The 24,319-nt window shown below is 46.2% G+C and overlaps 1 protein-coding gene across 1 annotated transcript in view; it reads right to left on the reverse strand.

Moving 5' to 3' along the window:
* The window catches only part of SORBS1 (sorbin and SH3 domain containing 1), a 224,942-nt gene that overhangs the window by 145,944 nt on the left and 54,679 nt on the right, over nucleotides 1-24,319 (reverse strand). The window contains exon 2 of the mRNA XM_053662484.1: nucleotides 16,532-16,619. The gene's annotated coding sequence lies outside the window, so the exon portion shown is untranslated. The remainder of the gene's footprint in view (nucleotides 1-16,531; nucleotides 16,620-24,319) is intronic.

A 24,319-nucleotide genomic window follows, 5' to 3' on the forward strand; every position in this document is an offset into this window, starting at 1 on the left:
GATGAATTTCAACACCAAATATAAAGACAGGGGGAGGGGGAAGATTCCTATTTGGGCTTGAATGGAACAGGTCCTTTAAGGTGTTCTGAAATCGGGTATATAAAGGCAGTAGAATCTTGTGTTCCCCAAAGGGAGCCCAGCCAGAGGACAGGCAACACTAACCAGGCAGTTAGAGTCTGAAAGAGGCTTAACGTGGCACGTTTGGAAGTCCCAGAGGCCCAGTGGGAGGTACACGCCCAACGCTGCAGCTCACAAAGACCGCGGGTCCGCACTAGGCCAGGGGTCGACTGCAGCTCATGTGAGGGAGGGAGGGTGTGGGCGCAGAAGAGGGAGATCCACTCTTCAGTTGCCTCAGATTTATTCGCCGCCAGATTCATTGTATCAAAGCCTTAAAATATTCACTCACACCCACGTGGCCTGGGTAAATGTGTGCAAGTTCACCTGTACCTTCTCTTACAGCAAAAACCAGGGGATCGGGTCCCAGTTTCAGTATTTACTAGCCAGCTCCCCTTCAGCAAACCACTTTAACACACCAGAATCTCATTTTTACCCTCCAGTACAATAATGACAGAAAATGGGGATGGGGAGTGACACTTGCCCATCTAACCTCACAGGGACTCTTGTAAGAATCAAAATGAAGTCATTAATAATGGTTTAATGGCTTTTTCAATGTAGCAAACATTTATAAAACACTGCGAGCCAGGCATGAGGTACAGAGAAATTCTTACTTTTCACAACTCTCTGATATAAGGTCTATGATTAGCCCTGTTTCATGGATAAGAAAACTAAGGCCCAGAGAGGCTCCGCAACTTTGTCAAGGTTACATAACTAGGAAGTGGGATTTGAACTTGGGCAGTCTGACTTCAGGGTCTGTGCAACTATATAGTAGTGTGCCCCCGATCATCCCATAACTGTGATTATTATGAATACCCTCGTATTAATCCCAATTCCACAAATGAAGAGAATGATACTCAGAGGTTGTCACCAGCCAAGATAAGATCAGTAAGCAAGTGCCAGGCAGAGAGATAGGATTTGAAACTCAGTCCATGACTGCAGACCTTTTACTCTTAACCACAAAGTAATAAACTTTGATCCACAAATATTTACCCTGTACCTACTGTGCTTGAAAACACTACTTTTTAAAAAGGTAGGAAGGGGTGGTGTTCCCTCAGGAGCTGAAAGCCTTTCCTATCACTTCCAGGCTGTGGCGGCTCCACCCGTGATCCCAGGGCAAAGTCTGGACCCCGCACACAGCAGGCGCCTGGGGAAAACTGATGCTCATAAGGATGATGAGGACAGAAATATTTTCAATGTTAGGATATAGTTTCAAAAGGGAATTAGACTGCTCGGTTTGAAGAGGGAAAAGCCCCACAGGGCAGAATGCCAACAGTTTTTAAAACAGTGTGAACAGGTGTGGTCTCTCTCAACAGGTGGCATGTGTCAGGAGTCCTGTTCATTCCTAGTGACCTTTCAACTCCTCAGGTAGGATGACCAACTCAGCTCAGTTCTCCCTGGACTTTCCCGGTAGACTCATGTTCTGGGAAGCCCCTCGGTTGTCCACCCTAGAGGGCAAGTATTAGGTTTTATACTCTTGACCTTCCCCCCGAACCCCCTGGTTCTAGCAGAGTGCATTGCAAATAGGTGCTTAGTTAGTCTCAGTTGGGAGGACAAATGGAAGAAGCAATATTTCATAGTACTCACTTCCATTGTACAAAAGTTGCCAGGCAGCAGTCCCCACACTGCTGAAATGACTATGTGAGAATCATTTCAATTGGCACTTTTATTGTTCCTATGCAAATGTGAATTCCTAAAGTGGGTCCTTTAAAAATCTTTTCCTAAATCAACATCCCTCACTGAGATTTTTCTTAGTAAATCCTTGTCCATAGACAGTAAAGAGATAAATTTCAATCCAGCCTCAGTCATCATCATCCTAAATCTGTAATAATGAAGTTAAGATGTTTTTCTTTATGGGAATGACAAGCCTGAGATGAGGGAATGTTGAGGCACTGCCAGGTGCCAGGATAGAGCTGCTCCTGGACTTACTCATCCCAAAACAGGATGGGCAACTCTAAGAGAGGGCGCACTCCCAATACCAAGTTCTTTTTGCAGAAAGGTGGAGCACCTGGCTGCCTGGTTCCCCTGGCTGATACAGTCCTCAGAGTTATCATAAGCAAGACCTTCCAGCCTCCCTCTGTTCTCTGTTCCCCAAGTGTCCGGCTTCCAGCTCAGGCAGCCCATGCTCTCTGCTGGCCCATCCCTGACCAGTTTCCTTCCTCTGGTTCTCTGACCGGGGCTGGGTGGCCTTGGTCTTGTGCCTCAGCTCAGGGAGAGGCCCAGATGCTGAGGATTCCACCCTGGCGGAGGTTCTAGTGGACCCAGCCCAGCCCTGCCCTGGGTGGGAGTTCTGAAGAGACGGTCTCTCGGGGGGTCAGGGCGGGAATAAAAGTTATGGGCAGTCTGTAGGGCTGAGTCTTGTCCTGAGTCACTAGCCCGGCCCTGCGTGGTTATGCCAGGCAGCCCAGGGAGCCTGTCACAGCTTAAAATTAGAGAACATGATGATGAGAAGTGCAGTTCTCGGAAGGGCAAACAGGGAGTAGAGGTCACCCGAGCTGGGAGAAAACTCCTGTTGTCACAGAGGGTGGTGCAGCCTGGAGCTAGCAGAGCCCTGAAAAGTCCTTTAGACGCCTACAAAGCTCCATCCGCTGGCCTGGGCCACAGGAGGAGGAAACAGTCAGGGCTGAACAAAAGACGGTAGGTTATCTCTCAGCAGAAGGAAGTCCAAAAGGCTAAGGTCTGAATGTAAATCATCATCAGGGAAGGTGGGTTTGAGGGGGTTTGTTTTGGATTTTTTTTTTAAAGCTATGATCAGAGCAAAGAAGTAAAGCAAAGAAGTAACAGGCCTGCTTGGGGCAGCCAGCAGATTGTTACAATGGTGAAAACAAGAGAAATGGTTCCTTGCGGTGCTGTTTCTACCTCCTCCACCTGAGAGCACGTTCTCCGCACTGGAAAAGGCGGCTTGGTAAGAGGTGACTGAAGCAGAAGACGGGTGTGGAGGCGGAAGGAGAGCCACAGCTGCTAAGTCAAGTCAGGTTTTCAGGCTCAAACAAATCCACCCACAGGTAGCCAAGGTGCGAGCAGGTGTCAGTTACCCTCCAGAAAGGAATGTTGTTGAAAGATGGGGAAAGAAGGTTCCAGATATATACCCCAAAAAGCTTGGCACCAATGTACAGAAAAATTCTAGCCTGGAGTATGAAGTAGATGAGTATCCGAGAAAAGAAAACATGGCCATCATCAAGAACTAACGTGGGTTCACTACGAATAAATACCAAATTAAACCAGTTCCTTTTTAAAATTTTGGTTTATCAATATTAGACCAATAGTTCAGGTGATTGTAACTTCACCTGGGCCAAACATGACGGAAGAAACTTGAGCAATTAGGTGGGTTTATATACGGACAACTGAACCATCAGACCACCACAGGCACGTGGATATAGCCCCGTCCTGGGACATTCTGGTCAACAACTCCTGTCTAGAGTCGACACAAATGAAGGATACAGCCAACCTGTGACATGGCAAAAGCTGGACTGTAAAAGTCCTTCAAGGAGGCAAGACAAATGAATCAAGTCTAACGAGGTTAAGTGTAAGACGGCTACACGTGAAGTCTGCATATTTCTGGGGGAGCTGAGGGGGCAGTACTCTGGCTGACCACATGCTCCACATGAACCGGGAGCCTGAAGTGGCCACTGAGAAGAACAGTCAAGTCTTGGCTGTGTCAGGGTCCTTGTGACGATCCTCGGACAACTTCTGGGAGGGACCCCAACGCACCTCTGGGGTGCCAGGAGAACCTCTTCTAATGCTCTCATTCATAGCACCAGAAAAATTACACCTGGAGGGTTGGGCTGAAAAGAGGCCACCTCTCAAAGTATACCTTCAGATCACAGCCCAGCAGGGTGATGGCTGACACCTTGGAAACAGCTTCTGCTAGATACCCACGATAGTCAAAGCCATTCGTCTCGAGACTGTCGCTCTCAACACTAACCAGCAAAAGGACCACAACCCATGGGGATGGGTCACCAAGGGGTGGATGTCAGGAGCATTTTAAAACTGGTGACGTCCTTCTCACCCAGTGACCTGGGAGTGACAAGCCAAGATCCCTGAATGGAAATGCCTGGATGGACTGCTGTCTTAGCTCATCAATCACACAAGAACCTTTGGAGATATTTTTTCCAAGGAAGGGGACGTCCCTGAAGGAAATGAGTAGATGCCAAGCAGAGAATATAGCAAATCAAAATACTTCCTGGAGCAGTCCAAACCCTTGGCTGATGTCCTTCCAGCTTAAATCTTGGGACTCAGGATCAGCCCAAAGGGTCCGCAGTGCCCTCGGAAACCCCTCAGACCAAAGACACTGGCTCTTTCTAAGCCACGGGATTTCTGAGCTGAAAGGGGGCATTGGACATCATCCAGTTCTCAATTATTTTTAAAAAGGGGGGGAATATGGAAGTGCTGGGCGTAGGCAGTGCTGCAGAGCTCCCTAAAGTAATGAAGAATTAGAAGACCCTGGTCTCTAAAGTACTTTTTCTAAAAAAGAAACAGAATGGGCATTCTAGCCAGGTCCTGTTTGGTTAGTTAACAGAAGAGCACAAAGGTTCAAACCAGTCTCTCCCACCCCCAGTGCTCAGTGAGCGAACCTTCCCATCCTGGAGCTAAGGAGAGGTGCTATGGACCAAGGGTGATAGAGAGCCCAGACGATCCACAGCGAATGGGAACCAACCTCACAAAACTGCACCACCCATGAACAGGCAGTAAGGGAACCAGCCACACCCCACCCTCTGCCCACTGAGACCAAACCCTAAACAGAACACGCTGAACATCGAATATGGTCCAAAAGCTTGGAGACAAGTTGTAGAAATAGAAAGCACACAAACAAGCATTTCTAGCCATTCTATCTTGCATCCCATTCTGTAAGGAGGGGTCTGGAAACCTAACGAATGACTTTTTTTTTTGCTGATACAAAATGATTCAGATGAGTGTCCACTTTCTCGGTCTTAAGGCTTCTTTTTCAGTGCTGTTGCTCCAGGGAGGAAAGGTCCGTTGTGCCCCACCGTCTGTAACACGTGCTGCACCAGGGCAGTCTGGATCCGGAGAAGCAGCGCCAGCGGCTAGAAGGGGACAGACTGAGGCACTGAATGTTTGAACTACAAACTCTGAATCTGAGATTCCTCTGTTTACTTAGAAACGGTTGCTGACGCCTGCCCCAACCAAAGATAAACTCGGACAAACCCGGAAAGGGAAGGGGAAGCAGTGAGGTAAGTGCTGTTGTAAACCTGGCACCGTGCAGAGGAAAAGCTCCTCGGTTGTCAGGACACTGTTTTCCTCTCTGCAAGAAAAACGGGGTAACAGGCCCTGTGAGCAGTGATGATGGCTCTGAACAGGAGCCAAGTGGAGGCAGAGGCTTGACATCTTTACACACTTAGAAGTCATCCATAGACACACGTGGAGACTGTTGCAGTGTAGAGGAAAGAAGATGGCACTTGGAATCGGAAGAGGTGCATCCGAGTCCCGGCTCTGCCTCAGGCAAGCTGGGCGACATCAGGGCAGGCGCTCAGCCTCCGTGTTTCAGATCCATGTGAATTACAAAGCGAGTTGGCCTAGCCGATCTTGTCACTTCTTCCAGTTCCAGCATCCTGTTATACTATTGCGTTAGCCAAAAAGTTCATTTGATTTTTTCCATAAGAGGGTAGAGTGCTAAGTTGTTTTTAACTTCATTAGAGACAATTTTGTTAGATTGTATTGTGACAGCTGTCATATCAGCGTGCATTTAAAAACACTTACAAAACTGGTGAATTTGCGCGTAACCATTTTAATATTGAAGATGGAAGGGAGTATGCAACATTTTCAGCATATTATGCTTTATTATTTCAAGCAAGCTAAAAACACAACTGAAACACACACAAGAAAATATTTGTGCAGTGTAGGGGAAGGTGCTGTGACTGATCGAACCTGTCAAAAGTGGCTTGTGAAGTTTCGTGCTGGAGATTTCTCGCTGGACGATGGTCCGTGGTTGGGTAGACCATTTGAAGTTGATAGTGATGAAATCAAGACATTAATTGGGATCAAAATTATATCACATGGGAGATGGCTTGACATACTCAAAACATCCAAATCAATAAAGTTATTGGTGAAAATGAAAAGTGTATCTTTTACAGAGAAAGCCATACAGACTTTTGACCAACCCAACACTAATACTGCAGCATAGCAGTCACGTCTCCATTCAGAAAGCGCTGGCTGAACACCCCCTGCACTTGTGGTGCTCCACGGGCCACTAGAACAGTCTTGCACTCGAAAAAATCTTCTGATCCACACACACACCAGCAGCCTGTAAACAAGCTGCTACAGTACAGAGGGGAGACGTGTGGACAGGGAGAAGGGTCAGCTGACCCAGCAGAAAATGGGGCACCAGGCAATCAGGAACAGCTTTTCAGGAGTGTGCTGCCCAGGCCGGCACTTGAAGTAGGAGAGAATTAAGCCAAAGGAAAGGGTGAGAGGAATAAATGTACAAAAGACACAGGAATGGCCCACGAGGGCATGCTCAGGGGGAGCAGTTCTGAGATAAAGGGTCTCATAAGCCATGCTAAGAAGAGCTATTAATGCCCAGCATTCCCAGGCCCCCAACTTTCCCCACTGTGCACCTCAACATCTCCTTATACATTCTCAGGGCTGGTGTACGCCAGCACAAGGTCAACCACCAGGCAACCCTCAAGCCCCTGAGCCCCAGCCTCTCCTTTCATCCCTGGACATACAGCAGCCACACCTGCTGTACACAAAGGCTTCTTGCTAGTCGCTCAGTGGGCCTTCCTTTCAGCTCTCGGCCCCAACTGCCCAACCCACGGCAGCTGTTCCAAATAGTTTCCGTCTTCCTCAGAGCTGCAACCGCATCCCACCAGCCCACTCATGCTCAGTAGATGATCCCCACCTCCTCTGTTCCTGGCTGTCTACGCACAGCTCCCGTGGCAATCCACTGCCCACCCGTCCTGAGTTCTTTCCTCAAAAGTCCAGGCTGAGCTGTGGGCATCTCTGCCCACAGCACAAAGTACAGGGAAGAATGGAGACCCCGGCCATCACCCAACGCCAGCTGTTGCCCATGCATCTGACTGGGCTCAAACAAGCACACCTGAGTGGGAGAGGTACACGGATGTACTGTGCATGCCAAGAGGCATTATGCAAATATTACTAGCAATTCAATCGTTGCTGGCTGAATTAATGAGTACACGTCAGTGAATCCGATGTTGAAGAGGTAATCTAAAGAGATGCAAAACACACAGTGTCTTCAGGTATTGAGCCTAGAATTCTGCCAAGAAGGTCCTTTCTGCAACACAAAGGACGAGGCTGTCTCAGGCCTGGTCTCTGCTCCCTGCTTTGCTTCTGTACAAGCGGCCCGTTGAATGCCAACCCAAACACTACTGAATCATTTTAGTGCCAGTTATTTCTGAAGTAAAATTCCCAAAGCACACTCAATATATTTAATATAAGATACACACTCCGTAGGTTGAATATATACTGCATACGTATTACAGTGCGTATTTATTTTTCCAGGCTCTAAGTGCCAGGACAGGCTCTCAGCCAAGGGCATGGAGCACCACGCACACGCAGCCAGTAGCTGGTGCGGCCCTGCCGTGTGGTGCCCTCGGCTGCCTCCACGCCACCACCCGTGCTGGGCATGTTCTACAGCATGCACTGTTTACTTTGCTAAAAACCTTGCCACGTGTTTTTTGTCCTGGCCAACAATTCTGACACATAATGGTTAAGAGATGGTATACAACTGGTGTTAGATCTAATTGAAAGAAAGGAAAAATAGGGGGATTACTTCATAAGTTATATAAATGTCTAACCTCTATGCTTGCTGCATACCCGAAACTAATATGATATTGAATGTCAACTGTAATTGGAACATAAAAAAGATAACTGTTAATAAAATAAGCCAAAACAAGAATTTTATTGAAAAGAAATAAAAGTGTCACCCAGAATTATAAAATTCAAGTGTTAGGGCAGTCAACCAGTGAACATGGGTCAGCTTATAAGTCCAGGAACACAGGCTTTGGAAATAGTCTATAGAATGCCAAGAACATAAAAATGCTGCCCAGTTCACCTCCCTACTAAACAGAGCAACAGAGTTCTCTTCCAGTGTTGCAGGTTTCGTGTTACAGCGTGAACACAAAACTCATTAGACTTAGTTCTTTCATGTTTATTACGGTCACCATGAGGAATAAATAATGACATTAGGATCCTTGCTCCATTGGGACTCTGCTCTTCTAATCCCACAGAAATTGCCATGCGGCTAATACTCTGGTTTCCCAGAACTCATGCCCAATGCCGAGTGCTGCATGGGACAGAATGGAGAATTCTAGACTGTTAGAGTTGGAGGGGAACCCAAATATAATCTTCTTTTATATAAGAAACAAACTGCCCTGGCTGGCGTGGCTCAGTGCACTGAGTGCTGGCCTGTGAGCCAAAGTGTCACTGGTTTGATTCCCAGTCAGAGCAAGTGTCTGGGTTGCAGGCCAGGTCCCCAGTAGGGGGCATGCAAGAGTCGACCACACACTGATGTTTCTCTCCCTCTCCCTCCCTCCCCTTCTCTCTAAAAATAAATAAATAAAATCTTAAAAAAAAATAAACTACCGTAGGTTGTCCTAATGTGGGTGGCAAGTCAGGGCTGGGCAGGTAGAGGGCTGGGCAGGTGGAGGGCCAGGCAGGGCCAAGTCAGGGTGGAGATTCCAGCCTCTTCATCCCCGGCCCAACATACCAAGAGTCCTGCATGAGCTTTCACCCTAAAGCAAAGTAGCTGAAAATGAAAAAGTGATCACGGTGCTGCCTTCATCCTCACTAGCACATAGTTTCAAGAAGTTTACAAAAATAGTTTTAGGAGGAAAAAGGCACTGTTAGGAGAAAGGGAAAGTGCTGATCACAATAGCTCATAAAATGGGAATGACTTAGATGAAATTCACACGGTTATTCAAGTGTTAGGTTGGTTTGTTGACTCTGTCTTGTTTATGTGGCGTTCATTTCCCGTCATCTACTGGGCACTTTGGAAGGCGCCACCTTCCAAAAAACTAACAGCCCTCTCTTCCTAAGACGGTGATTTCTGTTATCTAATTACATATGTTTTTGTCTGCTTACTATAAAAAGGGAAAAAAACCTCAGAAATGGTCAGCTCCTTCAAGTTCAGTAGTTCAGTTCTATTTGGAAGAAAAAAAAACTGGACCTATTTGAAAGCAAATGTAATTAGTAGATTTGTATAAACGTTCCCAATATGGTAATTTTATGAGCAAACCACATTATACAGAGTACATGACATGTTTCAAAACTAATATAATGGTTTGATATTTTTAAAGAATACCAAAAAAATCATATTATTGCTCTCTTTCCTTCCTCTCTTATTTAAAAAATGCATAAATCTCTTTAAGGAGGAAAACATCGGTTTCACAACCCTATTGCTCCAACTATTTTTCTCCCCATCCTTTCAAGTTTAGCTTCTATTATTTAAAAAGGAGGATACAAAATGATGTCTTGCTACCTCAAGATCCCTTGATTTTTCAAGATAAGATTTTAAACTGAAGTTTTAAGTCAGGGGTTATAAAACAAAAAGCCCGAGAAGGTCCAGGCAAGGGGCGGGATGGGGACTGCATCCAGCTGGGGCTCGCGTGCCCCACATGCAGGGACTAGGGGTGCAGTGATATAGTCCGTTGCTGGTCCATGCAAGAACATGTCCCATGATGCTGGAGAGTCTAATTGTCAAGTCAGGAGAAATTCTCTGACCTTTACAATGCCAGCCACTTCAAAAGCCTTTTAAAAACTAGTGTTTTGTGGGCAGCTGGTTTGCAACCGACCACCCAAAACACAATGCTAAAAACATGATCAACACAGGGGGAAAAATACATCTAGAAACACAAATTTTGTTGAAAAATGAAGGTTGCTATCTATATTTTTTAAGAACCTATATTTCTCTATATTAATAACCTTTCTCTTTTTTAATAAAGCTTTTTTATTTTAAGATTTTATTTATCTTTAGAGAGGAAGGGAAGGAGAGAGGGAGAGAAATATCAATGTATGGTTGTCTCTCATGTGTCCCCTGCTGGGAACTGGCCTGCAACCCAGGCATGTGCCCTGACTGGGAATCGAACCACGATTCTTTGCTTCACAGGCCCACACTCAATCCACTGAGCTACACCGGCCAGGAGTAATAACCTTTCTCTTGGACAGGGGAGAAGGGAGAAAAAATGAAATCGGCTGTTAGAAAACAAAAAGGCTATAGATGCCCCCAACTTTCTTTTTTTATATAAAAACAATAGCTATTCATAGAAGAGTATTTTCAACTTTGGAGTCCACGTTGGGGCAATTGTGGAAGCTGCGAATTTCCTAAAGTCTGGCTGCCTCGAACACACCTATCTTCCCTCAACTTTCTCGGTCTAAGAGAAATTCCACCCCAGAGCAGTGCCCTGCCGCTCAGAGCTACCCACACACAGTCACGGTCGTTATGGTACACTAACGGTTTGTGTGTTAGAAGGCTTGATAACTGGCAGGGGAGTATCACCTCCCGAAAAGGTAACATTATCACATATGCAAATAGTGTATGTTCATATGCGTCCTAGAGGAATTCTTGACCCCTCCTCCCCAAAAGCTTAAGAACCAATGACCCACTACCTATCTGATTATAACAATGAAAGTTTAATCGCACAAGTTCAAGCCCTAACAATGCATTTGATTTTTCAAAGCATTCCTCGGCAGGAACCATTTTTTTATTTAATCACTGCTGTAATCAGCAGACCAGAGAAAATCTCCGAGTAAGGAAAACAGAGTGAGTCATCTTGGGGTTGTTAAGGAGGCTTCAGGATGAGGGCACTGCTGTGAAGTAGGTATCAGATGGTGCCTCGTCTAAATTAGTCAGTGGAGCATTCAGAGTGATTTCATCCCGTGACATTCGGTAATCACTGGAGAGGAGGCTGATCTCCTCGTTTTAGTGACAAACCCCAAGTACAATCTTATATTTACCTCCTCAAACCAGGGGGAAGAAGGAAAGACAAAAGGTGTATTTCACTCTCTATTTGTAGTCACTAGATGGAAAAGGGAAAAAAAATATTGGCTTTAAACATGGTTGGTAAGTGGGATACACTTTTCCTGTTTTTTGAAAAAGTACAAAATCAAATGTGTAAACCTCTTGGAGAAGCACCGACACCTAAGAAATGTCACTGCTGCACGAAATGGGTAGGACACAATGACAAACCAATGCAGCAGCCCAAGGAGATGCATGCAGAAAATGACCCCCGCAGAAGCTGCCCCAGCAGCACACACTCCAAACGGCAATGAGGTGAGCAGCAGCATGGGTCCGGCACGCAACCTGGACTTCACTCTCAGAAAGGTGACAACTTACACAAATTCCCTTTCAAGCATTTTCCTACAGTAGCAGAGATTCTGAAGACAAGGAACATGAGTTTGGGTTGCTTTTAAATTTGACTAAACTCTGGAGCTGGAAACTATCAAAAACAGGAGATTCCAAATCCCCTGTCCTGTTCCACGACGCAGCAGCAAGCCTTTGCTTTGAAGGGTGGCAGAGAGCTGGCCAGCTGAAACATCCATAATTTGTGGCTTGACTCCTGGCAATTACAGCTCATTTCTAATCCATATTTGTCTAAAGCGGCTGAATCAAATTTTGGCTAGAGACAGCCTTAAATCCTTTTTGAAAGGAGGGATGGAAGAAGGAAAGAAACTGGCCTAATCCCTAACCTGCAAAAATTTTAAATTCAACTTTTAAGAGGACCAGTCCCAAATTGCCGATGAACATGAAGCCTTGAGCAAATAAAGGCCATGGGCAGGGAAGAGGCAACCACCTTGGTCAAAATACACAGTGAGCAAGAGCACTCAGAAAACCAGTCCGTGAAGGAACTTGAGTGTTTCTAGATCATGTGGAAGGAAGGCCTAAAGAAGATACTTAAAGCTAATACATCAACATGACAGAGAAAATTAAAAGTCTAAATGGGTACACAGTGAAAAGTAAGTTTCCTTCTTATACCAGTGCCTTCCCCACAAGCCTACTCACCTCCAGCACCTCATCCTGAGATGGTCTGCAGCATACAAGCAACGAACCACTGTTCTGCTGTTTAGCATTAAGGAGGACACAGCCTTTGTTTTTTAATGGCCCACCACTTTAAGTCTCTAGGGGCACCAGAAAGTGCCATCCTTTTATTCCTAGAATCACTTACCGAACAAGTAAGTAGGGAGGAGAAATCCTCCCCGATATGATTGCCGGTAAGTTTCATTTCTCTTTCAGCTTTTTTAGTTCCACTCTGGGAACAGAAGACAGATGAAAACCAGGGTTGATGTCACTGGTCGCAAATACCATTTCACTGAAATCTTCATTTTGCCATAAACTGCTGATTACAGATATAGAACGTTATATAATCAATGCTTACTTTTCGGAGATTAGAGGCTAAAGAAGTCCCACTAGATATTTTCACTGAAATACGAGGGTCTGGGACTACATGTAAAAGCAAGTGCGAGCTGCCCATTTCCCGAGCCATCTGCAGCAGCAGCGCAGAATGCCGGGTCTCACACGGCCCTCAACAACCGCACTGGTGTCCTGTTCTGTCATCTCCACAGAAGGCCTGAAAAGGCCAGGCTCGGGAGAAGAAGTGAAAATGTTTTCAAAGGAAATCTTGAGGCTATTCAAAGAAGGCTTGGAGGGACAGCTAAACCAGGGGGCTCACCAGGGCAGCCAGAGCGGGGTGGGGCCCAAGCTCAGGGCAGGAGAGAGCGGGCTGGCAGGCTCCGAGGACCACACTGTCCGTCCGAGATGACAGGACTAAAGAAGCTCCCAGGTAAACTCTAAATGAAAAACCTGAGGAGCCCAGCGAGAACATGCAGGAGGCTCAGTGGGGCAGTTGGCCTGGGGAAAGGACAAAACCAGAACGTAACGTCCGTGTTTTAGGCCAGAAGCCCACAAACAAATGAAGATGGGTGGGATTCAGAACAGATTTTTTCTCATCAGTCGATGGCAGTAGAAGGACACGGGTGATACATGAAACACACACGCATCTATTGTATGACAAGAATCAGAGACATTTTTGCTGCTTTTTATTTGTAGCACTTATTCTTGCTATTTCAAAGACATCCTAAATACTTCTGAAAAGGAGGTACTGCAAATTATGGTGCCTATCGGATCATCTTCATAAGATTTTATCACCTCTAACTTTCACGGCAAAGTGACTGACTTTTCAGGCATGTTTTTCACTTAGTGAACCTTCATTTAATGAACTTTTGGATGATATAATTATAGGATGAAAAAAATCTGAAACACTAACAGTGAATTAAATTCAATAGTCATCAAAATAGCTTGCAAAGTCCCAGTGCGTATAAAGCACAGTGAGTTTACACGGTATTGGCAGAGGGTGCTCGCTCTTTCTCTCGCCAGCCAAAGGCACAGCCACGTGCCAGCTGCACAAATGCAGTTATAATGCATTTAATTGACCAGCAATTTTAAAACTAACATTCTTTCATTTTATATATTTTTGAGGTACAACTGATGTACGACACTGCATAAGTTCCAGGTGTACAACATAATAATTTGATATTTACATATACTGAGAAATGATCATCACAATTAGTCTAGTTAACACCTGTCACTATACATAATGACAGGATTTTTTTCTCGTGATCAGAACTTTTAAGATCTACTCCTTAGCAACTTTCAAATATGCAATATAGTATTATTAAATATGGTTGCTATGCTGTACATTACTTCCTCAGGACTTATTTTATGATGGGACGATTGTACATTTTGACTCACTTTGCCCATTTTGCCCACTCCTCACCCACAACCTCTGGCAGCCACCAATCTGTTGTTGGTACTGAATGTAGGAGCTAAAAGGAATTTTCTTGTTTTGGGGGAGTCACGGTATTTCCAATATTTTTATACAAGGACATGCTTTGTTCCCACTCTTGTATCATGTTATCTTATTTAAATAATTTATATTTGCAAGACAGGAAATTCTACCATATTCCTTAGCATGTGTCTTCACTTACTTCTTAGTAGGGATTTTACATGGGAAATCCAAGCTTTGCCTTCCCTCTTTTCTGTCCAAATCCCGTCTCTCCCTCTTTTCTCTCCCTAGATGGTCTCATCCAGTCTCACCACTTCAAAGACCATCTAGGTTGGGATGACTCTCAAAGGTACCATTTCCAGCCCCAGGCAATTTTACATCTCTGGGAGAATATCAAATGGGAATCTCAAATGCAATATATCCCAAACAAAACCCTTAGGGTCTGCCTAAACCTCCCCCTTTGTCCCCCATCTCGGTAAATAGCAACTTCATTCACCCCCCAGAAAACACCAACTTATCCTCAACTCCTCCTTTTGCTTATACCCACACCCAACCCAACAGGCTCTCCCGTCTACATATCCCGACCTTCCCCATCTCACATCCTTCTGAATCCACCACACCAAGCCACGCCTGGACCACCAGAAGAGCCTCCTGGAGGTTACACTGACTCTACTCTTGTCCCCAAACTCTGTTATGCACTCAGGACCCAGAGAAACCATTTTAAAGTACAAATCCGATCCCATCACATCACTCAGACTTCCCCGGGGGTATCCGGTCACGCTCGGAGTAAAACCCAGACTCCTTCTCATGGCCTCCAGGATCTGGCTCCCACCTACCACTGACCTCATTTCATATCACTCTCCTTCCCATAACTGCCCCCAGCTCCAGGCCAGCCAGACTGGCTGCCTTCCTGGTCCTCTCTCATGCCAAGCTCCACCATCATCAAAGGCCTTTCTTTGAGCTGGCTGTTCCCTCCGCCTAAACACCCCTCCCCAGATGCTTCCACTCCATTCTGATCGCTGCACAAAACAAAATCTTTCTCCCTGCCCCCCACCCCACAGAAGCCTTTTCAGATCACTCTTTCAAAAAAGGGCCCCATCCTGTCCTTCATGTTGTTTTTTTCTAAGTTATGTGTTCTGACCAGGAATTGAACCCATGACCCTTTTGTTATAGGACAATGCTTCAACCAACTGAGCAACACCAGCCAGGGCACTTTGCTTTCTTTTTTGTACTTATTACTACCTGAAATTATATTACCTATTTAGCTATCTGCTTCATTCATAAAACAACATTTAGTGAGCACCCACCACAAGCAAGGTGCGCTTCCTAGAACCAGGTGATACAGCAATAATACGATAAGCAAAGCCTCCTGCCCCCAGGGAGCTCACATTCTTGGTTGTCACCTGTACTCAAATCTATGCTCCAGGGAAATATGGACACAGTCGGTCTTGTGCCACTGAATCTCCAGGACCCAAAGCAGTGCCTGGGCACAGAGTGGGCATTTTTAACACATACCTGCTGAATAGGCAAAGCGCCCCACCCACCTGCGGCCATCTGCTTCCCTGGGGACTCTCACCAGAGAGCTCACCCTGCTTACCCGATGGGACTCCAGTTACAGAACCCAGAATGTCCATCATGTCCCTTTAGACACAGTAATCTGAACTTTAGACAAAGTAATCTCAAGCTTTTCAAGCCTGAGATGGGTCCCTAACCCTTGGCCTGCTTGTCCTGACTCACTGCCCTTCCTACCTGCTCCAGCGCTCAGCACGCTGCAAGTTCCCTGGTGGTTGTGCCACTGCGATTTGTCTCAAGGGACACAAAAGCACCTGGTCCACATGGTGGGAGCTGACAAGGCAGTTAGCGTCAAACAAGCCAGCTTTTCTCAAAAGAGTGTCTGGAATCAAGATGCACAGGTCTCACTGCCGCCCTGGCTCATGGCGGCCCTGCCCTCCATGGCTCGCATGAGACCTCCAACAGCGATCAGCTGCAGGCCTCAACACATTCTCTTCTCAGCTGCAGAGCACATTACTGTTAAGGACGTGTCTTTGCCTCTTTCAGCTGCCGCAGAGGTGAAATGTTTACCTGTTGTGATGAGTAAGTAAGTTTCATTCTAAAAGGAATAACACTTGTTAACTGTGAAATTACCTGATTGCAAATAAAAAGGAAGGTAACAATGAAGTGTAATTAATTCATCTTTCAAAAAACAGCAGCTACAGTGGTAGGAAGGAAAAAAATTGCAAATCTTCTGAAGAACCACTCTGAGGGGGGGCTCAGAAGACAGGTATTGAAAATTCACGTTTTTGTCATGTGTTCATGTTTTATTTGTTAGCTTAGAATTGCCATGCCAAATAGGGTTACCTTATACTTGCCAAGCACTTTGCTCCCTTGGAAGCATTCTCACAAATGCAATCTCTTTTTGCAGGGCAGGGTTCATTTCCGACTGGGGCCCAGACGAGTCCAGCTATTCACCTCCTATCCCACAGTAAAAGTGGCAGAGCACATCGGGTACCAGAACCCAGGTAGGCCTGGTTCCGTAGTTCCAGCCCAGTGCCCTTCCTTTCCATAACAGAAAGGACAGTGTGGTTCCCTGAAAACCACATCCTACGGGCCACTGAAAATGTTTCCCTTCATTGTAGAAGTAAAAAAACACATATACTCACCAGTGGATTGATGTGATGGAAAGATGCATTGGTCCAGGAGCTCTGGGCAGAGAGAGGGTCTCATAAACTCTTCCAAAAATGCCAATTCCTGCAACGACAAACATACAGAACATCTGGTATGAATCAGGCACCTGCGGTCTCTGCCCAAGGTCAGTGCACCAGTGAACCTGACATGGTTCCCTGTAAAATCACTGGATATTGGGCAGAAAGAAGCGTTAGAGATCATGTATAATGGGGATGACAAAGTGAAAGCCCACTGGGTCACATCTAGCGTATAGAAGTATTATTACATTGAGCTATAGGATATGTTCAGAAAATCTGAGACAAACTAAAAACTAGATATGTTGTGAAACCCAGACCTCTGGCATGTCTTTAAAAAAAATCAGGAGATCTGTCAAAAATGGCCCATATTTTTGTTGGCATATGATTAGCTGGTGCTAAGAAGCAGCTGCCCTTCATGGGCAAGCTTGGCTACTCCAATATGCCACAGTCCCCAGCACTCCCTATTGTCTCAACACAGAGGAGAGCTGTGATTATCACTGTCCTTGCATTATTGTTTTCTTGTGGGACAGAACTAGTATCTCTACCTATGATTTTAACAAAAGTAGGAAAAAAGAAGAAAAGGGGGTTGTGAGTTATAAGAGAAAAGATGGTAGAGCACATATATCAACTTAAGTTCCTAACCTCACTCCTATAGATGTTGCAACCCCTGAACAAGTACAAAACTCCCATTTTATAGAAATGTGCCCACTTCCACAGTTAGAGGTAGAGCCAATTCTAGAATCTAGGTCTCTTGACAGCCAGTCCACAACCTTTCACTACGCCCCATTGCACAGCAGTCTTACATTATGAAGCAAAATACACACACACACACACACACACACACACACAGAGAAAGATATCTGTGTGTTTCTCAAAGCTAACACTAAATTCAAGGAAATTACAGTTGAAGTACCCAATCTATTTTTTACTAAAATGTTCACCAGACCTTACTTTGTCAAAAAATATAAGAGTAAATTATATGAAGTTCCCTAAGGGTTCATTTTCTAATGTAGCATTCTCAATAATTTTGCTGCTTTAAGTACAAAAAAAATCTCACAAATGTAATGTATCTACTATTTCAACAGTGCTCAGTTAATGTCTAAAATATACTCGTTACACGAGAAACATTTCCCTTTACAAGGCTATAAATAAGCTTATTATATACAAGGTACTAGCACTATAATAAGTAAATAATGCTCAACTATAAGATCTTGGTGGGAATTATTTATATCATCCCCTCAAAGAATGTATTGATTCATTCACTCAGCAGATATTTTCTGAACCCTGTTACAGGCCAGGCAGTGTGTGAGGTGACTGAGATACGAAGATGAACGAGGCCCAGTCCTTGCCCTCATGGTGGTCTGTCTGGATAAGAGGCAGACCCAGACACTCAGGGAGAATTTGAAAACAACAGGTACATGTTAAGAGCTGGGTAGGCACAGTTGTACAGAAACACTGAGCAGGGGCTCCTGGCACAGCTGAGGTGAAGAGACACTTCCCATCATGGGCAGGGACGTGAGGAAGCCCTGGAGCAGGGATGGGACTGGGGCAGGCACGGGGCAACCTAAGGGGAAGGTGAGAATTACATGTCATGGGACAACAGGGACAAAAGCAAGGACTGAGAACAGCCCCTCCAATGTGGTCCGGTCCAAGTCTCATATTGCCTCAGGGGCCTTAAAAACCCCTGCCTTTTGCCACGTGCCCCCACATCTGCTGAGACTTCACGCACAGCCCTGCGTGCGCCCCCTTGGAAGTTTACCTCGCGAAGGGCCCTTGTCAAGAGTCAAGAGTGCCACCAGTTCAGCCCCGCTCCCCGGCAATGCCCACCAGGACTCCCTCCGGCCAACTAGTGCTGTCTGTGAGTCTGCAGACCAAAGAAATGAGGTCTCTGAGAAAACAGTAAACGGATTTTTTCCTGTGCTAGTCACCAGATGGTCCTGTCCACCCGAGGGCCTGCATTTCCAGGGCCAGAGTCTGCTATGCAGTCAAGCTTCAAGCAAGAAAAATTTAAGAGAACATGTCCCAGTGTATCTGTCCATCAAAATCCCTAGGAGGAGTTCTCCTGTTCTTCAGGGATGAGAAAGAGATGAGGCAAAGCTTGGAAGGGAGGTGGGGGGAGATGACGAACTGAAAGGGTGCTTCCCTGGTTCTTTCCCAATCAGGGCACATGCCTGGGTTGCAGGCCAAGTCCCGGTTGGGGAGTGCGACAGGCAACCGACCGATGTTTCTCTCACACATCGATGTTTCTCTCCCTCTCTTTCTCCCTCCCTTCCTCTGTCTCTAAAAATAAATAAATAAAATCTAAAAAAAGGAAAGAAAGAAAGCATCCCCAAAAGACAAGCTTGTGGAAAAGGGCATAAAGAGGAGTGAAGACTGACTATATGTCCATGGTTAGTAGGGCTTGGTGTTCAAGGTCAGTATGAAAAAACAAGGAGACAGAATTCACTTGGAGAATGAGAAGAGCTCCCCTAGATCTCTAACTGAGAAGCTCTTCTCACTAGAAGAAAAAAAATTCCTGGACCCCAGGCCTATTAAGTCAGAATCTCTGATTTGGGGGCCAAGGCAACATTTGGGTGATTCTGATGCCCAGACTGTGGTGCCCATTTGGAAAACCATATCTTTCACCCAGAGGGTCTGGGAGCTCTCCGGTACAAGCTCCTGAAGTTCTGTAGTTCAGCCTCCTTGGGGCAGGATTCACGGATCCAGGCTCTGGAGGAGTTGTACATTCTTAGTACATTTACCCCCTCCTTACATTACATTACAACATCCATCATTTAACTCCTTTTTATTTTTATTTATTTTTATTTTTAGATTTTATTTATTTATCTTTAGAGGGGCAGGGAAGGAGAGAGGGAGAGAAATATCAATGTTGTCTCTCGTGCATCCCCTGCTGGGAACTGGCCTGCAACCCAGGCATGTAACCTGACTGGGAATTGAACCACAGTTGTTTGGTTCCCAGGCCCACACTCAATCCACTGAGCTATACCAGCCAGGGCCTCCTTTTTATTTTAAGTAAAGAAAAATACATAAAATGCCAGCATCCAGAATGGAAAACCTAGGTAAATAAATGGGGCCTTCCTCCTTGCTCCAGTCCATATACCATGACCCAATGCCAGTGCCTCCAGATAAACGACTACAGTTGCTCCGGTCTCAACAGGGACCTGAGCCCTCCTACACTTGTGTAGCTCGCCCTGGCAGAACAGAGGGTCTGAGAGGATCTAGGCATCAAGGTGGCCTTCGAGGAACAGCTCCAAGGCACACAGCACTCTCATCAGGTCCTGACTGCCTAAAGAGCAGGATGCTGCTGATCAATACAGTGGCTGGAACCCCACCAAGCCAACAGAGCACTTCTGTTCCCAGATTTCCACGTTGTGGTCAATTAACAACCTGAGCAATGTCAGGCCAAGAATGGCAAAGTAAATGCTGTGTAACAATGCGGGTTCCCTGAATGGTCCAGTCTAGAGAGATCTCTTCCCCAACATCCCCGGGTGCTACCAGATGACCTCAAGACAGCCCAGTACCTGAAAGCAGATGGCTGACCAAGGTCACTTCCCCACTGCAAGGCCCAGCAGCAATGTGCAGTATCCTTCACTAGGACGAGAGTCCCCTTCAACTGAAGGGTTCTTCAGCTGAGTCACAGTGCAAACCTGGAAGAGCATGGGTGGGCACACATCTAGGAAAAGCGCAAAATACTAACTTGGCCCCTTCTGGTAGCCCTCAAGTCATAGGGGATCCATTTTTTCCTACTGCACCATTATATCCTTGCCTAAAACAAGACCCTTCGCTGACTCAGTCCTCCAAAAGAAATCACAAGAGTTGCTCTAGGCCCTGCCAAACACATTGAACACTATTACCTCCCTCCCTCATCTATATCCTCAACTCTACCCCGTCCCAAGAGTGAAGAACGATACTGGATTTGTGAAGGTCATCTACGCCACCTTCACTCCTACCAAACATCAATCCAGACCACCTGGCTCTGGACCACAGGGAGCTTCTCAGTCACACATTCTCAAGGCAGCACCGTCATAGCACGAAGTACTTCTCCTCTTGCCTTTTTGTTGTTTTTGAGGTTTCAAGGGGTCTCTAGTTTGTCTGGCTAATCACTGCATGGTCAATACACTGCTTTCGCACCCTCCAGGGTGTTTCGAGACTGTATCTCAAACTGCTGGTCTCCCAGCCAAAAGATGATCGAGCCAACCCATTTCCCAACTACGTAGTCTTGCCACTGGCCTCTGAAACTTGAGCATCCACTAAACCACAGGTGGCAAACACAAGGCCTGTGGGCCGAATCTGGCCCTCCACCTTGCTTTATCCAGCCTGGCACCTTGTTTCTACCCGGCGGCAGCACCGAGCTCTCACTTAACTGTTAAGTAGTAGTTACATTTACACAGTCCTAAAATTACACTCGGCCCTTTGAAGGCAACGGCAAGACTGATGTGGCCCCTGGTGAAAATGAGTTTGACACCGCTACACTAAACAGTCCACTAATTTAGTGGACCTTAAGAAGGACCCTGCCCAGAGGCTAGTCTAGAACTGGAGAAAATCCCCAGCTGACCTGGAGGCTGACCAACTCAGGAAAGAAACATATCAGCACGATTATCTTTATATTTCTTTTGTGCAGGGCTTTTTTTCTTAAACCACACAGCATTTACTATTTTTTAAGATAACTTTCTAATATACGCAAAATAAACTCCTTTTTGACCTTGAAGAGCACTTCCCGAGTTCCCAGAACAAATCCCACTGGGGCCATGCCCAGGGCCACATCCTTAGGACTTGAACGCCATTGAAGTTCCCAAGATGCTCGATGCCAAGGCGGTTCGAGCATCTCTCACCTCTGGTTCCACTGCCCAGCCATCCTCCCTCATACCCCTTGGCAGAGGAAAGTGGGTTTGGAGGAGCTTTTTAAAGTTCCCCCACCCACTCCACAGACTCAGTAGGAGGGAGAACGAATGTTTCCAAGTTCTCTGAATGACACAAAAGCTCATAAAGTAGAATAAAACTAGTTAAAATAGGAAAATGATTTTTAGCTTCCCTTAAAAAAAGCATGCCTACTTTAAAAGATTCATAGTGACTTCATACTTTCTTTCTCCCAAAGCTGGTGGTTCCTTCCCTCTTCCCTGCTCCACTCTGAAGACAAGATACCCATTCCATCTGACTGAGGCCCCCTGAGAAATCCTGACAAAGCCTGGAGCACCCCCTGCAGATGGCCAGAGGCTCCTTCCCCTCAAGGACGGTTGCATTTGCTAGTCTCTCTGCCTGCAAAGCTCTGAATTTTAAAAAAATAATTAATTCTTTTTTAAAAAAAGCCAAAGACTTTACCTTTTACATATTCTGGTTTTGTGACTTCTCTTTAAAAATACCAGGATCTGGTAATGCTGGGCCTCAAGGACAACATCTAGGTGGAACTGGGTGGTAGCGATTCCCTCTCACATGGGCAAGGCTCTCAGACTCATCTCCCTAAACACCAAGGTCAAGTGTCATTTGCCATTTAGCATGGTCCTTGCCCTGCTTTTTTCTCTGAAAAGAGAAATATTTTTCTATCACAGCAGGGAATGAAAGACCAAGAGGTTCTCATATTTTTCTAAAACAGGAGAGACACCCCTGTTTTTTTGTGCAAGTGAACAGCATTCCTGCAAGTTTGATTTGGAGTCTCCCACCCTTCCTCGCGTTGCCTGCCTGGCCTCTGTGATTTAGACCCCTGGACTACAACTCACTAGAAACAAATTTCTTACTCTAAGTCAGCAAACACATTTTAAAACTAAACCATTGGAAAAGAAAACAGCTTCAGTGCACCGTATCCTGTTCTCCCATGAATATTTTGGTTCTTTGGTCTCACCTTCCTGAGAACACAAGATCCTGCTTTCGGCCACCAAAGGGGAAGGTTCCACCCTTATGCAATGATCACAGCCAGGTAAATAAACAGGATTTCTTTTTTCCATTGAAACTGCAGTTCTATATGTAGGAGAGAAGAAAGGTCCCCAGGGCACGCATTCCCCCACCTTTCCCATCACTCCCCCACCTTTCCCATCATACCGCTACCTCCACCCCCACAGAACGTGCTCGGAATGCAAGTGCTCAGCAAAGGGGGCGGGCAAAGTCAGAGAAACCAGGTAAAGGGCCCAGGGAATGTTTTCAGCACGTCGTTTCCAATCAGGCTACACAGAAGAAGCACCTGCGGCTCTGGACTGATCGGGGAATGTTAATATTCTCCTCCTCAGGTCACACTCATGGAGACTGCCTGGCATTGATAGATTCTTCCTGTGGCATTTGGAAACCACTAATTTAAAAAACTGTGACCCCTAGCTACCCTTGGCAGCCAGGCAGGACGTACCTCTCCAGTCAGGTGCTGGTGCTGGACTGTCCTGCGAGGTAGCCACTCACTAGCCATACTCGGCCACTGAGCCCTTGAAATGTGGCTTAGGGTGACAAGCAATGTGCTGTAATGGTAACACACACTGGTTTTGAAAATTTTGGTGCGGACAAAAAAGAATATGAAATTTCTCACTGACATTTTAAAATATCTATTACATATGGAAATGGTATTTTAGATACACTGGGTTAAAAAATATGTACTTAAAATTAATTTCACTTGTTTCTTTTTACCTTTTAATGTAGCTACTAGAAAATCATAAATTGCACAAGCGGCTGACACTGTGTTTCGACTGCGCAGCCACGCTGGAGGAGACACGCAGCATTCTAGCATTCTAGCGTGGGGATGACAACCGCAGTGGAAAAAATGCGCACTTGGTCAAGCCTGGTCTCCACCCACCACCTGCAGGATCCTGAGCAAGTTCCCGGTCTGTCTGGCGTCCACTTCCTCCCCTGTACATGGGCATGATGACTGAGGGGGGCAGAAATCAGATGCAAAAGAGTGCCTAGAAGCACTGGACAAGGCTTATTCCCACAGGTGGTGCTCAACGCCAGTGCACTTCCCACCCTTCTCCCTCCCCTGGCACCTTTAAGAGCACGGAATCTGAACCCAAGATCTCCTGGCATCCAATTTACTAACCGCAACACCCAGTTTGCATAATGACCATAGATGGCACAGTGGCTTCCCATCCACGGGGTACAAAGGAGCCACCTGGGGAGCCCTGACCCCCCACCCCCAGGCCCTGACTCTGTCCACATGCAGTGGATCCAGGCACATACACTACTCACGAGAACTGTGCGGCACTGCAATGCCCACGCTCCAGGAGTCCCGCCGAGAAACACTGAGGAACCGTAACCAATAGTGTCAGGGTTGCCCCTGGACTTCCCCAGCCGGCAGGCAAGGCAGCCTGAAACAAGGCAGCTGTGGCCCGTGGACGAGCCCCAAACTGGCCAGGGCTTTCCCCCGGTAGAGGGCTGCTTTCCTGACGTCTTTGAAACTTAGGTAGGAAATGACTGTCTGCCCTAAACATTGTTTCAAGCACCAGAAGGCAGCTGACATTTCCTGCCCTCATACAAGGCCCCTGAGGAGGATCAAAAAATACTCCTTGGCAATTGGGCTAAAGGGACTGAGCTGCTGAGCGTCCCCACCAGCAGCAAGTTCTCTTTCCGCCCTTGCCTGGTGCCCAGAAGCACCAACTCTTGCTTGAGCTGTTTGGATGCCAGGTCAACCTCGTGGGTCTTCTGCAGAAGAGTTTCCCCTGCTTTCCTAGGAGGCCAGAAAGGGGCCAGGACTTCCGTACACAGACCTGCGAGGTCCAGTGCCTGTTTATTCTGGGGTCTTCAGCCCCTGGAAGAAGTCATTTTATTGAATGTGAA

This window comes from Artibeus jamaicensis, unplaced genomic scaffold (genome assembly GCF_021234435.1).
Source record: "Artibeus jamaicensis isolate MK-2021 breed Jamaican fruit bat unplaced genomic scaffold, CSHL_Jam_final contig_252, whole genome shotgun sequence".
NCBI classification, from domain to species: domain Eukaryota; kingdom Metazoa; phylum Chordata; class Mammalia; order Chiroptera; family Phyllostomidae; genus Artibeus; species Artibeus jamaicensis.